Below are 19552 nucleotides of genomic sequence, written 5' to 3' on the forward strand. Positions count from 1 at the left end.
GGGGGCTGACGAGGTATAAGCGTAGTACGTTTCGCTACGACGTCGGGTATATGTTTTACTACGAAAACATTTTGTAAATACTCTTGGCATCGAAGAACGGATTAGTGGAAATTTGTGTTTAAAACAGGTAAGATTATGCTTTTGTAATAACAAAACTCTGAATTTAAGCACAATGACATTTCATAGATCTGTTTCATCAAATTATGATTCAACATGTGTCTGGTTCATGCGGTTAATCATTAAATATACCGCTGATTTATCAAACCGAAGTCAAGTTTCACTTTAAAAAATGCAAGTAAGGTTTACAACTGTGTTTAATTGACACAATTTTAAAACTTCCATATTGATGTATGTATTGTTAAAGCAATGGTGTGTTTATAAATGTGTATGGTGACCCAGTTATCAGAAATAAAGGCTTAATAGTATTATTATGCATGATCATGTCTCTGACAGTATACGGATATCCTCGCTGCGACAACGCTTTAGCGTGTATGCGTTTCTCACAGATGACGTATTGGTTATCTCTTAAAGGCGAAAGAAAGAAAAGCTTCTTGTTTTTAATTCAGAGTCATGGAGTGGCTGGATGTTTCCTTTTCGGAAGAGGTAGTAACAACAACAACAAAAGATGACCCGAAGCGCACAGTCGACATGGTAATGCACATTATTATCATATAATTAAATTCACGACTAGGCCAAACGAAACGATCAAAATCAAAAATCCATATATAAGACGACAGTTGAGAGTCGAGAACCTAATGTCGTCGATCTCAATAAAATTACGCATCTTCACCTTGTGACAATGCCTTATACGTTCTTTTGGATAGAGACCGACGAAAGGTTTTTAGCATACGGTATTCTTTATCAAACAACATTCGTTCGATCCTCGTTACGTCCAACTCGCTTATCTCGAAACACTGCTTATGTCAAAGTAAATCCTATGTCCCAACTTCGATCCTTCTTTATCTCATACTGATTTTTATTTTTACATTGTATATATCAAAGCGATTTTCTTAAAAATCTGTTATCGTCAACTAATTTTGATATGAATTTCATGTTAGTATACATGATTTTACCTGTAAAATCAACACCTGTTACAGCCGTAAGGTGTGAAAAGTAGGACCTCAATGGCACAAATCCGCAATTGATTAGTCAATGTATTGTTGTAAAGGTGTGGCAGTGGGTTTCTGTCACAGGTTATTGTTAACTGCGTACATGACGGCCGGTAAATTTACCTCGTGTTACAATGCGGTTAAGGGGATGAACCGATGCTCCACCGGGATGAAATGTGGACGACCGCGGACAACCGGGGCTCCACCGGGAAAGTATTAAAATGCTTAATACCTCCGGGATGAACCGGAACTCACCGGGAACGACCGGCAACGACCGGCGTGGCACTGGGAACAACCGGGACTGCACCGGGAACAACCGGGACGGCACTGTAGCTCCACCGGGGCCCAAAGAGACACCGGCAGAGCTACGGCGAGCCTCGAGAATGCCGACAGAGTTCCGGTATAGCTACGGTACATAAGTAAACCGGCGCTCTGACGGTGCCGTCCCAGTTGTTCTCGGTGCAGTCCCGGTTGTTCCCGTGCCAAGCCGGTCGTTGCTGGTCCTTACCGGTGACTCCCGGTTCATACCGGAGGTATAAAACATTTTAATACTTTCCCGGTGGAGCCCCGGTTGTCCCCGGTTAAACCGGGCGTTGCCGAAGCTCTGCCGGTGTCTGATGCCGGTATAGCCCGGTTGAGTGCCGGCGTAGTGACGGTATACCGGGGCTCTGCCGTAACGCTGCCGGCTTTCACCGTGGATCAACCGGGGCATTACCGGCGGCAACCGGGACCTTGCAGGGGCTTCACCGGGATAAACCATTCCGGGGTTGACCGGGACTCTGCCGGGTTGTTGACCGGCTTCAACCGGGGCGACACCGGGAAATAGTGTGACCGCGTTAAAAATAATCTAAGAATCATCTCGGTTCTCGCCTGTAGACCTGCGTTACCAAACCGGTATGGACCGGGACTCTACCGGCAATAGTGAGAATTGGGCTATACTTTCGGCTTTCCTTTTTCTGTTTTTGTCTGCGGGTTTCGTCGAATGTTTATCTCCAACTCCAGATATCCCCAACTATTGTTTTATGTCCTTACAACTTCGAGATAATGAGAATAATCTATAAATAATAATAAATAATCTGATAATGGACAGATTTTGTTGGTGTGTTTATTCGTGATATCTTTCGCACAGGACTTTCTGTCACTGTAGATTTTGTCGGAATTATCAATTTGCCATAAACCGGATTGAATGTAATATTTTCAGCATTTTTTTATGTCGCCACCCATAATATTGAACGTGCGATTTCTGTATTGTACACCTGGTGCAGTGTCACAAGGCATCTCCCACATAAAGGAAACCTTTCCGTTTGGAAGTTCATGCGCACAGTGAAGCACGGCATCTTTTGCACTGGGAAATGGCAGTCTGCAATAACTCCTGAAAATGATACAGAAACTTCGTTGAGTAACCTATACATTATATTTGTACTTCGTAGCACAACCAATACATACTCTGTGCAAAACCTATACATAAAGTAACTTGTAATTTCCTTCGAAACAATCCATTTGAATAATTAAAATACATGTTCGTAACCTGTTTTGTACTTTAAAGTGTGAAATGTAGTCTGAATCAAAGAAACATGAAGTTTTATTCAATATAAAGGGATCTTTTCACGGTTTGGTAAATTGACAAAATTGAAAAAAGTAGTTTCAGATTCACAAATTTTCGGTTTAGTTATGATATTTGTGAGGAAACAGTATTACCGAACATTTGCCATGGTCTGATATAGCCATTATATTCATTTTTTGACGATTTAAAAACCTAAAAATTATAAAGCGTTGCAACGCGAAACGATTGAATAATTTAGAGAGTTCTGTTGTTGTCGTTTAAATTTGTGAAACTACGAAGATTGCTTTTATAACGTATAAAATACGCATCTTATGTATGCTTGGCAGGATAACTCAGTTGACTAATGCATTTTTGCTTCAGGATTTCGGGGGTCACTGGTTCGAGCCCTGCCGCGGGCTACTTTGTTTCCCTATTTTTAAATTTTATTCTTGATTTTTTACTGGAGCTTTTAAAATTTAATGTTTACATTAATCAATATAAAGCATTTAATAACAAACTTCAAAACATGCCAAATCTGTGAAAAGGCCCCTTTTAGTTACCGTAATTTGGAACTTTAACAGAATAACCACATTATGTATTGCTTCAAATAAAAATATTTCGATTTTAGCTCAAAATAAATGTAAATGTTGCAACTACGCACATTTGTTAGTTTGTTATTGAAAATAAGTACCTACCATTACTGGCTGTTCCGTTCTATAATCCACAAATACCAGAAAAGATGAAACTCGCCTGATTAAGTAGTGTATTTACACAATGTTTTCGTAGTAAAACATATACCCGACGTCGTAGCGAAACGGACTACGCTTATACCTCGTCAGCCCCCAGTGATACCGTATTTATCAAACCTAGAATAATTTCATTTTCTGTAAGCTTGTAAAGAAGATTACTGCACGCGTTTCCGCATTTTAATTTTGTTTTATATCAATCGAAAATATTGTCTTGTTCCAGAAGTTGAGAGCAACTTTTTTTATTCTATATACGTGATACGTGCATTTTTAATCAGTACCAGACCTTCTTTACAATTAGACTTTTTAATTTTCAAATATGATTGTGAAATAAACGGTCAATATTGACAAAGGCCCTATATCGAGTAATTATTGTTAAGTTAAAATTAAAGGGGCCTTTTCACAGATTTTGGCATTTTTTAACTTATTCATTAAATGCTTTATATCGATAAATGTAAACATTGGATCGTTTAAGCTCCAGTAAAAAATCAAGAATAAAATTAAAAAAGGAAAAGAACATTGCCCGGACCAGGTTTCGAACCAGTGACCCCTTGAGTCCTGAAGTAAAAACGCTTTAGCCTACTGAGCTATTCCGCCAAGTACACATACCTAATGTATTTTATACCTTATATAAGCAATCTTCGTAGTTTCACAAAATTTAACGACAAAAACAGAACTCTCCAAATTATTCAATCGTTTCGCGTTGCAACGCTTTATAATTTTTATGTTGTAAAAACGTCAAAAGATGCATATAATGGCTATATTAGACCATGGTAAATGTTCAGTATTACTGTTTCCTCACAAATATAATAACTAAAACGAAAATTTGCGAATCTGAAACAACTTTTTTCAATTTTGTCAATTTACCAAAGCGTGAAAATATCCCTTTAAACTCTTGTATAACATATGCATATTTGGTAACATTTTATAAAATTTACTTTATTTACCGTGTGTACGTTTGTATTTAATGGAATCCCATATTGGTACTTCAATCAAAGTGACAACTACGGTTTCTGGTACACGAACCTGGCGCAGTTTAAGGGCCATGCAATGACGTTTTATAGATTAATGACGTTTTATAGATTCGGTAATATATTATCATTTAGTAGTTAACTGTAATTTCTTACAGAGTGACAGTATAATAGAATTTGATACGCCATAATATAGCTGCATTTTCGATAAGCGAAATAAAACTGTCTGGAAGATGAATAGCTCAGTCTAGACTCCAAATAACTGCTACTACTTTTTTCTCGTAGACAAGACATTCAGTCACTAAAACTATCGTTATTGCTTTAATTTGGCACACAGCCGAATCTTTTATTTGATAAACTTACTCTTCCTCCATGCGTAGTAAGTGAAAATCCGTGATATTGCATGGTAATGCTCAATTGATACAGATGAAATATGAAATAAATGTCAACGTGTCATAATTTATTACATTTTTGTGATTTGTATTTTTTGTTTTAAGACATTTAATAACAATATAAGCTTGCAATTATTACACAAAAAGATAACTGCTGCCTTATACAGTGCCATACAAATCACGCAGTATGCGAGCAAAACGCATTGTATCTAGTATGCTAAATGGCAGAACATTTATCCGTGTTTGTGCGCGTACTTTGTTTCGAAAAGGCACTATAACGCGTTAAAAATAAATCGCGCACAATAGCTCCCGATCGATTGATGTCCTTTTGGCGTTTGAATAGGCAGTCCTTGTATGTTAATACGACACAAATCTATAAAACATACTACACATTACACATGATCTAGAAATTGTCTTGTTTATTGCGTAAGATGTTCGTCCGTTCGCGATGACCATAATGATAATTTATGGAATATATGGTTGCATAGAGATAAAAAATACGTTCTCACGGATGATTTCGTTAAGCATAATACAATGTATTGTTTATGAAACATCCTTTGCTGAGACTTGGAATATGAATTTTTCGTATACAGAGTACTCATCTGACCCATAACTCCATTACGCTTAACCTATTGCTTAGAATGAATAGCTCTTCTCCAGTTTTTAAAATGAAACGAACCGGACAAGCACACACACATTATCATTCACATCACCTTCCACCTTTTTTAAATGATTAAAATATGTACTTTGAATGTAAAAGGGCTAAACAATAAAGACAAACGAATAAAAATCTTCAAATGGTTAGACGATTTTTTTTTAGTGTATGCCTACTACAAGAAAGTCACTTGACACATACTTTAGCACAAAACTTAAAAGATGAATTGGACGGAGACATCTACCTCAGTGGACAACATACTAATAAACAAGGCATTGCCTTTCTGATTAAAAACAATATAGGGATCACAGTCGATAACTTTAACGAAATAATAATTGGCAGACAAGCAAGTATAGATATCAAAATACACGAAACACAATTAATATTAATCAACGTTTACGGCCCTAACATAGATGATTCCACATTTTACGAAACATTACAATCGTTTGTAAATGAATAACCAAGGTAAAAACATTATAATCGGTGGTGATTTCAATACTGTTCTTAACCCATTATTAGATAAACAGAAGGGAAACCTTTATGCTCATTTTAAAAATAGAAACATTTTGAATAACATAATTGAAAATTACAATATGATAGGCATCTGGCGTACAATAAATCCAAACGAAAGCAAATTCACCTGGCACTCAAACACAAAACCAACAATATTTTGTAGATTATTATTTTTTAATATCTGAGTCACTTTGCAACATTATTGACACATGTAACATAAAACCAGGATTAATGACTGACCACTCTCTAGTTAAACTTAAAATACACAAAATACAACCTGAAAGAGGCCCAGGTTACTTTAAAATCAATAACAGCATATTATTAGATACACAATACCAAACGCAAATAAAACAAGAAATACTCAATACAGTTCAAAATAATAAAGATGCGAACCCAAACACCTTATGGGAAGTAATTAAAGGAAATATACGTAACACAACAATTAGATACACATCATTTAAACAAAAAGAAACACGCAAACTTGAAACTGAAACCATCAAAATCATTGAAACACTTGAAAAACAATTACATGAAACAAACACAAACGATACCAAATACATTGAGAATGAAATAACATAAAAAAAACAAGTATTAAAAGGAATTTATCATACACAACTCAATGGAATTATATTACGAGCACGTGTACAGCATGTTGAACACAATGGGAAAAAAATACAAAATACTTCGCAAACATCGAAAAACGTAGAAGTGAACAAAAAACTGTACACAAATTAGTAGTTAATGGCGGAGATATAACACACAGAACTCAAATACTAGAAGAACAACGTTTATTTTTCGAAACCCTCTATAAACGAAAACATGTTGAAAATAACACCCTCTTTAAAAATACACCTCATGCTTTGAATCATGAAGAAAAACAACTGTGCGACGGAATACTTAACGAATATGAATGTGGATTAGCACTTAAAGAACTGCAAAATAACAAAAGTCCAGGATCTGATGGCATCACAGTCGAATTTTATAAAATATTCTGGAACGATATTAAAACACATTTAATTAATTTACTATTCATTTAACAACAAAAACCTAACTACGCTAAAAAACAAGGTATAATATCACTCATTCCAAAACCTGGAAAAAACCTAGAATCCTTATCAAACTGGCGCCCGATTAGTCTACTTAACAATGATTATAAAATTGCAACTGAAAGTATATCCAACAGAATCAAAAAAGTATTACCATCAGTCATTTCAAGATCTCAATCTGGTTTTATAAAAGAACGATACATTTTTGAAAATGTACGTCTGATACAAGAATGCATAAATTATTTCAACCAACCAAACAATTCTGGCCTTATCTTCTTTGCAGACTTTGAAAAGGCTTTTGATTCACTAGACCATTCGTTTATGTTCTCTTGCTTAGAAAATATGAATTTCGGTGAAAGTTTCATTAAATGGGTAAAACTATTTTATACCGATATTTACAGTATAATAATTAACAATGGCTTCTTCTCAAACAGTTTTAACATCGAACGAGGGGTACGAAAAGGATGTCCACTCTCATCCTCACTATTTATAATATGCATCGAGTATCTATCACACTATATCCAATCAAATAAACATTTAAATGGAATATCGCTAGAACCTGACGAAGAAATTAAACAGTCCCTATTTGCTGACGACGCAACTTATTTTTTAAATGACAGTATTGACTCGTTCAATAATCTTATAGAATCGCTTACCCTTTTTGCAATGGCATCGGGTCTTAAACTTAACAAAAATAAATGCACTGTGCTACGAGTAGGTACATTTAAACAAAGTAATATTCAACTTAAAAAAGAAATGAAATTCCACTGGACATCAGATGAAGGAACAACGTTAGGAAAAACATTTACAAACAATGAAAATGAAACAGTTCTAAAAAAACATACTGCCTAAATTACAAAAAAATTAAAAATTGCTTAAAATCATGGCAGCATCGTAAACTTACTCTAATCGGAAAAACACGGTGTTGAAAACGTTTGCACGCCCTAAATTAATTTATACACTAACAGTTCTTCCAAACCCACCAAATGATATTTTTAAAGATATACAATCAGAAATATTTAATTTCACATGGGACGGTAAGCCTGATAAAATTAAGCGAACTCAGTTAATTCAATCTGTAGAAAATGGAGGTATCCAATTAACGGACATCGACTCATTCTTGAATGCAATCAAATGCAGCTGGGTTATAAGATATCTAGATAATACCAATACAAGTAAATGGAAATTATTCTACAGTAGACTCTCTGTAAACCGGACGGTCTCGGGACCGGCCTAATCGTCCGGTTTTCAGAGAGTTCCGGTTTACCAAGAGTTTTCATATTGCCGAAATATACACGGTATTCATTGTGTACATAATCAGATAAAAATAAAACAAATCGTATACATTTACATGTACCATGTGATAACTGTACGCAGGTACTGATGATGTTAATTGCATTCTTAAAAAATGTGTTTTTAATCGATTAAAGGCAAATACTGATGGATGGATATTTAACAGTCATATTTCTAACAGTTTATCTGACAAACAAACAAACAACCATTTCAGCGTTAAAAACATGGCTATAAGATCTTTTAAAATACCCGAGAAGATCTCAAGAAAGTGATCGTCGCAACGGCATGCATTAATGGGGATGACTTCCGGTAATTGAAAACAGTCGCCATTTTTTTCAACCCGATCTTCAAAAAGTAATTTTCAGTACATGTAAGCAGTCCCAATTTAACCAAAATTCTGTAAGTATGGATCACCTTGATAGTTTTGACAGCTACAGCTACGAGAATTCTCAGGACGAGCCTTTTATAACCCAAAACAGGTTCGTCAATCCACACGTGGGGAACAATGTAAACAATGTAAAAAATGACAACACAAATAGGAAGCGGACTAGAATAAACACAGGTGGTGAGTGTAGCAATGGTGCAGTAATAACAAACGAAAATGACTTTGAGCAATTATCTCTTGATGGAAAAGTGACAGAAATATTTAAACAAATGAAGAATTTCGATCACAAGGTTGATGAATGTTTAAAGATGCATACAAAATTGACATCAATAGAAGGCTCACTATCCGAACACGACCAGCGCTTAAAACTGCTTGAGTACAAATCCATTGACATCGAGGCAAGGAGCCGAAGAAATAACCTCATATTTGGTGGAATAGGTGAACAAAGAAATGAAAACTGTTTTGATGTCATAGGTCAATTTCTTGACGAACAGCTCCAGATAACGCACCGTCCAATAATCCAGCGAGCCCACCGCCTTGGAAGATTCTCTCCAAGCAACAGTAGGGGTATCATTGTGAACTTCCTGAACTTTCAAGACACAGTAGATGTTCTCTCTCATGCAAAACACTTAGCAGGGTCAAACTTCAGCATAAACCGAGACTACCCTAAAGAAATCTCACAAGCTCGGAAAACGCTCTGGCCAAAATACAAAAAACTCCGTGAAAGTAATCCACGCAGCAAAATTGCACTAGTCTTCCCTGCAAAAATAGTTATGGATGGAAGGGTAGTCGAGGACATATATCCTGATTGGAACTCAATTCTCAACGGTAACAGAGTTCGCACAATCCCCGAAGTCTTCGGGACGAGTCAGGCACACAGTTTCCGTTCTTGCCAAAGCACCTGGAACAATATCCCGCCGGCTTCTATCACAACCTCTGGCAACCGGAGGAACACAACTGCGGTCGCCACCCCCATTACTCCAACTGCCACGATCCCCGAAGTACCACGGTCCAACCAGGCACACAGTGTCCCTCCTCCCCAAAGCGCCAGGAACAATATCCCGCCAGAGCCTATCACAACCTCTGCTAACCAGAGGAAAACAACTGTGGTCATCACTCCCAATACTCCAACTCCCAATTCCGAACACGTATCAAGACGCTCGCAGTCTGCTTCTCCTAATTCTTCAAAAGCTCATGCTCGTAATCATCCTCCAGTATCTCCCAGAACTCCACTGAACACCCAGTCATCTGTGCCCAGCATCCAACGCCCCTGGGATTCTGCGCGTACTGATAACCGTGTGCCCTCTAGGGACACTCCACAGTCCAATAACCATAGGGCCAAAAAGAAAAATAGTTGTGTTTCAGGTCAACTCCTGAAAAAAAGTAGGGTCGGTAGGTAGGAAAAACTTATTATTATTTAAAATTCTTTTTATTTTTCATGTTTTCCATAAATCAGTGTAAAGTGTTGAACACTGTTCTAATATCTAAATATAGCAGTTTGGATCAGTTATATCAAATAAGGAAGGCTCATTGTAAGCTCGACTGTCCAACAGACAAAAAAACTCACCTTTTCTTTCCCACGAACTTCCAGTTTCGATCGCTTCGACTGTGCTGGGTGGTATCTGTGCCATACATTCTTTAAAGTCATGGAGTTTGAATAAGAATTCAAAGACTTTGTTCCGGCATGATGAAAACATTTGTTCAAATTGACGGACAAAATGGACGACGCCACGTTTACAATGAAACGGAACGCCGGATATCGATTTTGCGGGAAAAACAAGCTGGTCCCCCGATTGCACAATGTGTATAATATAAAGCGTTCGCGGCGACGGGATGTTATTTTGCAGGTCACAATACAATAATTCTGGTTATCGCCGAATTCGACCGGACGGAGATGGAAAAAAATCGCCGAACTTGGAACTCGACGGGCAAAAATAAACAAAAAAGGCAAATATTGGATAATAAGTTTTTGGGTCAGCCCCAAAAAGATAGGGTCGGTCGGATGACCGGAAACACAACTATTTTTCTTTTTGGCCTAGTAGGACCACAGCAGACAGCAACCATAGCCATTAGGCCAGTGGGGGGACAGAACCCTCATCCAACCTGAAAGTAAACACCATAAAATTAGGAACTTTAAATGTTAGCGGCATCAAGAAAAGACTAAATTACCAGGAATTCACTGATTTCATAGGTTGTTATGATATATTTTGTATCTGTGAATCTCACACTGATACACACGATATTATAAAGATAAATAACTATGATTATTTTGCGAACCATAGAAAGCAAGAATATAAACGCAAGTCTGGTGGCATTGGTATATTTGTTAAAGACAAGCTTGTACCCTCAATTAACATTTTAAAGTCAAATTGCGAATATGCCCTTTGGATCTCTATTGATAAATCTCTAACGATGCTTGACGAAAATATTGTCATTGGTGCTGTATACGTCCCACCCGAAAACTCTAAATTTTTTAACGACGATGAATTTATGACCCTTGAAAATGAAATCTCCCAGATATGTAGTGACCATAAATATGTAATTCTTGCAGGTGATTTCAATGGCAGAGTAGGCAGCATGAAAGATTACATAACCACTGACCCACATTTAAATGACATTTTCGATATCGATGACGACATACAGAGTCAAGTAGACAAATACAAAACTCTTGAAAAATTATCCGTCCCACTTGCCCGCACCTCTCAAGACCATCGAACGAATGCACATGGCCTCCGTCTTATAGACTTATGTAAGAACAACAACATTTTCATTCTAAACGGTAGACTAACCTCTGGAAATAATCACGATATGCTTACATTCAGAAATAAATCCACAATAGACTATGTTATTGCCTCATCTGATTGTTTCTATTTTGTTTCGGAATTTCAAATCATTGAAACTGACCCAATATTCTCGGATGGCCATAATGCACTCTCATGGTCAATAAATATATCACATAGCAATCATCCAAATATAACTCCAAAAAGTAAAACTCACACCAATCAAAAACCAAAATGGAAACCTGATCTCGCCAGCCAATTTGTTAGCAATATCAACCCTAATGCGATTGACCAAATACTTAACCAAATGGATACTTACCCCAAATCGCAGCAGACCATAGAGCACATAACTGATGAGCTGCAATCAGTCTTCCATCAAGCATCCACCAGCACCTTCCCTGAAAATAAAACACATTTTCAAAATAACCATTCAGCTAACAATAAACCATGGTTTGGTCCTCAATGTTTCAAAGCACGCAAAAAGTATCACACTGCCAAAAAAATTTATAATAGCAACAAAACCACATTTAACAAAAAAGAAATGACGAACGCCAGCAAAAAATACAAACAAACAATGAACCACCATATTAATGCAAACAAACAAAACATGTCAAACAAACTTCGATCAATGTCCGACAAAAACCCCAAACAATATTGGTCATATCTTAACAAACTAAAACCAAAATCAAAAATCACAACTACACCAACTCTAGAAGAATTACAGGAACACTTCAAAGAACTAAATACAAACACTATCAATGACAACCGTTTCAATGACACAAACGACCAATCACATTATACAAGCACCACACTTAATTCCACAATCACCAAAGAAGAAATAGAAAAATGTATTTCAAACCTTAAAAACTCAAAAACTCCTAGCCCATTTGACAACATTCTTAACGAATACATAAAGTCCACAAAACATCTACTTATGCCCGTTTATTGCAAACTATTTAACTACATACTAGAAACCGGGTTCATCCCACAAAGTTGGCTCAATGGAATTATAATACCCATATTTAAAAACAAAGGTGACCCTAAAGATCCTAGTAACTACAGACCCATAACTATCCTCAGCTGTCTTGGCAAACTTTTTACTTCAATACTTAACAACAGATTAACTAAGTTCTTAAATGAAAACAATATCTTAGATGAAAATCAAGCTGGCTTTAGAAAAGGCTATTCCTGCTCTGATCACATATTTACACTTCACTCACTAATTGAATTAATGAAAAAAAAGAAACAAAAACTTTACTGCGCATTTATTGACTTCTCCCAAGCCTTCGATAAAGTCTGGCGTACTGGCCTCTGGCACAAACTAATCAAACAAAATATAACAGGTAAATTTCTCACTTTAGTTCAAAACATGTATAGCAATATCAAATCTAGTATCTCACTTAACGGTAACATATCTGAACCATTCATATCAGAAATTGGCGTAAGACAAGGTGAAAACCTGTCCCCTCTCCTATTTTCCCTCTTCCTTAATGATCTGCAAACACATATGCACCTCCAAGGCTCAAACGGCATAGAACTTACAAATCCTGAAGACCTAACTTTGTGGCTAAAACTACTTATATTACTTTATGCTGATGACACTGTTATCATTTCTGACTCAAAAACTGACTTCCAAAATAGCTTAAATATTTTCCATGATTACTGCGAGAATTGGCATTTAAAAATAAACCTCAGCAAAACTAAAATTATAATCTTCGGTGCTAGACAACTTCAAAACTTTCATTTCACACTAGGCATCCATCCCATAGACATAACTGACCGTTTCCACTACCTAGGGATAACACTCTCAAGCAATGGCTCTTTCCTAAACGCAAGAAAACACCTAGCTGAACAAGCAACAAAAGCAATGCACCTATTATATATCAGAGCAAACAACGCAGAACTTCCCATAGACTTAATCCTTAAACTTTTCGACCACACAGTGCTACCAATTTTAACATATGGTTCAGAAATATTTGGTTTTGAAAACATAGACATTCTGGAGAGAGTACACAACAACTTCCTCAGAAAAATTACTAAAGCCAGAAAATCTACTCCTATATCTTTTCTATACGGTGAACTTGGCAGGCATCCAATTGCAATCAATATTAAAACTCGTATGATCTCCTTCTGGTGTAGAACTCTTCAAGGCAAAGAACAGAAAATATCACATCAGATTTATAAGTACATGATGAACCTCCCAAACTCAAATTTTAAGTGGTCAAACAAAATAAAAGAAATACTCACATCAGTTAACCAAAGTAGCATATGGGATAATCAGTTTCAAATAAACCAAATTAATATCCACCTCTTAGTTAAATCACAGTTACTAACTCAGTTCAAAACCCAATGGCACCACCAATTACAGCAAACACACAAAGGACAAATATATACCAGCTTCAAACAATCACCATCCCTTGAAAACTACCTTATTAAACTCACCAAAAAAGAATACATTTACCTATTCCAATTCAGGACTGCTAACCACTGGTTTCCAGTCGAGACAGGCCGATACGACGGAACCCCATTTGAAGATAGAGTCTGCAGGCTATGTAATTCGGGTCAGGTTGGCACCGAACACCACTACCTCCTTAACTGCGATTTCTTTGATACTGAAAGAGAACAATTCCTAGGTAATGACACACATAATGCTTCTCTTAGCTCATTCTTATCATCAGAATCCTTACCTTTACTTAAAAATACAAGCAAATTTATACGCTTTATATTCAGTAAATTTAAACGCTAACAAAGATTCAATACAAGTACACATTTGTTTATAAATACAAATGCCACCAGACCACCAAATTATAGTATATGTTCTACTACAGTGCACTAATTGACTGTTAGTTTTTTGTTAAGTCTCGATCTAATGCGTTATTATGTACTTGGAAATGAATTTCATTTCAAAACCTGTATAGCCATCCTTTTTATTATTAATTAGGGCACATTTTTGTCTAAATAGTCTCCCTTTAATGATAATAACTACATTACTGCTTCTTCAAAGAGTCTACTTTTTTTCTTACATCCGTTTACTACTGTATAATCTGTGGTTACCTACTTGAAATTGAATAAATTCAATTTACATGCCACATTCTCAGTCTTATGTACATGTATGCTTTACCGTTATAAACATTAATTGTTAAGCATGAGGAACATTTATGCTTATAAGTTATATTTAATTACTTGTTAATACTTAATATGTGAATCAGTGTGAGAAATGTACATAAATTTGCTATATTCTTAATTTCATTCGCTAGTTGATGATTGTATTATATTAATTCGGTTGGGTTTCTCTAATAATGTTATATATCATGAGGAACATTTATGCTTATAAGTTATATTTAATTACTTGTTAATACTTAATATGTGTACCAGTGTGAGAAATGTACATAAATTTGCTATATTCTTAATTTCAATCGCTAATTGATGATTGTATTATATTAATTTGGTTGTGTTTCTCTAATAATGTTATATATCATGACTATGTGTACTTTTGCATCATTTTGATATGTTAAAAATCTGTACAAATATTTATTTGCTTTCATGACCATGGCTTCTTAAACGAATACTTCCTCGAAAAACCGGCCAAAAATTTATAGAATAAATTGCAATAATAATAACCAGTTTATAACTTATTACAATTTCCTTTTGCTAGTGATTTTTATAATTCTGTACCATTTCTATCTACAAATTTGTGTTTTGTTTTAAATAGCCGACTTATACCACCAGTATAATAGAAAGTTGACTGTAGTTACCTACTTGAAATTAAATAAATTCCATAAATTCAATTTACATGACACATTTTCAGTCCTATGTACATCTACACTTTACCATTAAAAACATTAATTGTTAAGCATGAGGAACGTTTATGCTTATTTAATTACTTGATAATACTTAAAATGTGTATCAATGTGAGAAATGTACATAAATTTGTTATATCCTTTATTTCACTCGCTAACTGATAATTTATATATCATGACTACGTCTACTTTTGCATCATTCTGATATGTTAAAAATCTGTACATATATTTATTTGCTTTTCATGACCCTGGCTTCTTAAACAAATACTTTCTCGGAAAACCAGCTAAAAAAAAAACAAAAAAAAGAAAAAAAGAATATATTGCAATAATAATAATATCAGTTTATAACTTATAACAATTCCTTTTGCTAGTGATTTTCATATTTTTGTACCGTCTCGATTCACGAATTATCGTTTTGTTTTAAATAAGCCATAATAATAGTAAGTTGACAAAAAATCACCTCTTGATACCGCTTAGGCCTTGCTCATTCCTTTTGCATGCAGTACACACAATTTGCTTAATCCTAACGGTAGTACCTTATCTATTCTGTCCTTGAGAAGTACAGCTATCATTCATGGCCTCTGGTTGCTCCGACATTATCCATTCGCCCATTGGCAAATTTCATTGTGCGGGTGCAGTCGAGCGAATAAATCACGAAAAAGCATGTCTGCAACTATTCCGAATACAGAAATTAAAGCTACCAACTGCAAGTTGCATTATCGCCTTAAACGCACTGTTTTAACCTGCACTTTTTAAATAAACATTTTTCTTTCCTGAAAACTGCTATCGGTAACAGCGCGTGCAAAGTTAAGTGACGTGTGAACAAGACAACCCCGCATAATTAAGGTTAAAGATCACTAATAATATTAGAATCCTCGACAAATTAGGCTACACAATTACGAACCGTTATTTCATTCTCATGCATTGCTCACTATGTATGATAATCTGGTGTTTTTTGTAATTGATTAACTTTTCCCACATTCTCGTAGTCAATATATTTATATATGCTCATTCTGAATACCCCCACCCTCGCTGGATAATATGTGCTGTTGTTGCTAAATTATCGGAAGTCAAAATATTGTTATAAAAATTGTACTTTGTTATATTGCCCTTATTGTATATGTTATATACTTGGGTGAAAATAAAAGTTCTGTTCTGTTCTTCTGTTCAATTTCTTAATTTAGTTGTTTATCATAGGCGATAATAAATAATTAATAAAACGATCGAGTCAATCACTTTTTGGTGTTACCGCACGTCTATTATAGACATTCACAGTTTGTTTACATTACTTAATCGGAATCCCATAGCGCGGTAATGACTTGACACCTTTATGGTTTGTTTAATCCGATTATCGATAATTGCGCGAGCAAAATGTGACACCGCACTCGGTTTGCCGACTAGGTATTGTTATTTTCACGCCTCGGGCATCTTGAGAATTTAGACCGTCCGGTATACTCAATGTATTTTACGTTGAAAATGACAAAATTTACGGAGATACCCGTCCGGTTTCCGGTTTTCAGAGAGTTCGGTTTATTCAACATTTTTTAACAAAGAAATAGAAGGAGAAAATACGGGACTGGCCCGACCGACCGGAATCGGGAGAGTTCCGGTATCCCGAGAGTCCGGTATTGGCAGAGTCTACTGTACCAGGAAATCCTAAAAAAATATGGTGACTCCTTACTTTTTGAATGTAACATCAGGAATACCATTTTGCATGAAATTGCATACGAAAACATATTTCTATCTAATGTTTTATCGGCATGGACTTATGTTACTCATAATCTAGAAACCCAAATCACCAGTAAAACTATTTTATGGAACAATAATGACATAACTTCAAACAATAAGACTTTTTTCTATAAACATTGGTTTGAACAAAACATTAAATATGTCGACCAATTGTACGATTACAAAATAAAAGACTTGTAATCTTTTGAGAATATATGTTATATATACGGAATACCTTCAGGCAATTTCCTAATGTATTACACATTAATTAAAAGCATACCCATACATATTAAATCTACAATTTATACAAATAACACACCATGTACTCAAACATCATTCACGGAAAACATACTTGCAAAACAAAACAAAACAAAACAAACACAATTTTTACAAACTACAAATTAAACACCCTGCAGAAAACTCCAAGATTCAAAATAAATGGCAAAGCCTTCTTCGAGAACAAGAATTTAATTGGAAACCAATATTTATCATGCCATATAAAACAACTATAGATTGCACACTGAGAAATTTTCAATATAAATATTTCCATAGAATCATAGCTACAAATAAATAACTTTTTAAGTGCAACCTATCCTACACAAATGTATGTGATATATGCAGCGAACACATTGAAACAATAGAACACCTTTTCTGGGAGTGCAAACATATTCAAATTCTATGGAACCAGTTAACAACATTTCTAGAGAAACAACAATTAAAATTAAAACTGTCTCTCTCAAATATCAGTTTCGGTGTGAATACTTTTAAATACCAGAAATTAATAACACTGTGAACCACATTATCATATTAATGAAATATTTTATATTTAGCTTCAAATACAAAAAACAAATACCTGCTTTCAACTGTTTTATACACTATTTAAAACTAAAGATCCAAATTGAAAAAGAAATAGCCCTCAACAACGATAAACTTCATATTTTTTAACAAAAATGGAGACGCATAAACTTTCATAACCCAGTCCAGTTGTCTTCTACCTAACTCTACGCAACTCATCTATAGGATTGATTATTACATTTAAAAAAAACAGCATACACCACATGCAACCAAAGCAAAAAAAACAGTATATCCTAGCATATCATGTACAATATGTGTTTGGCATTATTACTTTTGTATTATACCACTTTTGTTCTTGCTTATGCACATATTTACATTGTATGTTTTATATTGAATAAAAAAAGATAATTTAAATAAAATTAATATGTATATTCTAAGATATACTTTTCAAATGCTTCCCCTTTAAAAAAAGCGATGAAATACAAATAAGAGAAGTATTAGACTATTACCCCCATTTTTGTGACGAAAACTTAACTTGATAATTAATGGTAAGTTCTCTAAAAAATCTTATAAGAAAATCTAATTGTGCCTTTGTCTCCTATTGTGTAACCGAATAGTTTTTAATTAAAAAATAGTCTACTATTGATTATAATTGCTAATATATCTAAAGACTTTATATTGAGACATTGTTACACAAATAATCACGCATAATCGCGCTTCGATATTTGAATGCATCACATTGGAGTAATTTATCTTCACCGATGCCATCATTTTCAGAGAGTTATTCTCTTGTAGTGTGTTGTTCCGCTCTAATATTAATATGCTTTAAATATAAGAGGATTTATATTTAATTAAAGTACGTTAAATAAAGGCCGTATTTAAGCAATATATTTGAATCCCGTTTAAATCCCATGTATTATAGCCCTGACAACTGGCATCCGCTGAGGAGAAGGGGAAGGGAATCGTTCCAGTGATGATTACTATGAAGATGCAGCGGAAAAAGAAGATCAATACACTTATGAGATACCTACTGTTGCATTCAACTGACACCCACAGAAACGTTACGAACTTGATCTTATTTCATGCAGTCCAATAAATGAGGCTTCTTATCGAGTTCTTCTACCACATATGGTGGCACGCATTTTTGTATTGACAGAGAATTTAAATCAATAAAAACAACAATATATTCTGACCCCTTTTTTGCCACACGTGGCAATATATAGAACTCAGCCAAGTTATAATAAAGACATAATGTACTGTTCTGACCGCATAAGAATATAAGCAAAACATCAAACATAAACTGGCGCTTCATGTGACGGGAATAATTTTTGCACCAGACAAGACAGATGTGAGATATCATAAGACCACGTGTTGAACAATTTCACGAAGGCCAGAAAATAAAATGTAATTTGTAGATAGTTCATAATGTTTCTAAAACGAAATATTAAATAAATATTGCATGTCTTACAGGGTGACAGTAAATTTGTCAACTTGAGGAAATACTGTCGACCGAGGCGAAGCCATGGTTGATAGTATTTTTCCGAAAGTCGACAAATTTACTGTCACCCTGTCAGATATGTAATATTTATTTTGTTATACCGAACAAACCATTCAAACATGATCAATTTATAAAATGAACCATAAACAATTTTAATATTCAATGATTGTATTTAATTTCAGCAATGAACAACCATTAATATGTTGAGTGGTTCAGACTTTCGGGCCGAGCAAAATGAACTTTGCTTTATTCGGAACCGACCTAGTAATCGATTTATCCCATCAATTTTCTTAGTCGT

General features: G+C 35.0%; 2 long non-coding RNA genes across 3 annotated transcripts; one reads left to right on the forward strand and one right to left on the reverse strand.

Moving 5' to 3' along the window:
- The first annotated feature begins 563 nt into the window (after window positions 1-563).
- Window positions 564-18942, forward strand: LOC127877268 (uncharacterized). Its single transcript, XR_008048334.1, has 2 exons — window positions 564-651; window positions 18679-18942. It is a non-coding gene; the product is annotated as an uncharacterized LOC127877268 (long non-coding RNA).
- LOC127877266 (uncharacterized) lies at window positions 10685-16269 on the reverse strand. 2 transcript variants are annotated; one of them, XR_008048331.1, is made up of 4 exons: window positions 15770-16269; window positions 13895-14045; window positions 11753-11831; window positions 10685-10756 (listed from the first exon to the last, which is right to left on the reverse strand). It is a non-coding gene; the product is annotated as an uncharacterized LOC127877266 (long non-coding RNA). The 2 variants fall into 2 exon arrangements; XR_008048332.1 differs by having other exon boundaries at window positions 15694-15785.
- Window positions 18943-19552: the final 610 nt, after the last annotated feature.

This window comes from Dreissena polymorpha, chromosome 4 (assembly GCF_020536995.1).
Source record: "Dreissena polymorpha isolate Duluth1 chromosome 4, UMN_Dpol_1.0, whole genome shotgun sequence".
NCBI lineage: Eukaryota > Metazoa > Mollusca > Bivalvia > Myida > Dreissenidae > Dreissena > Dreissena polymorpha.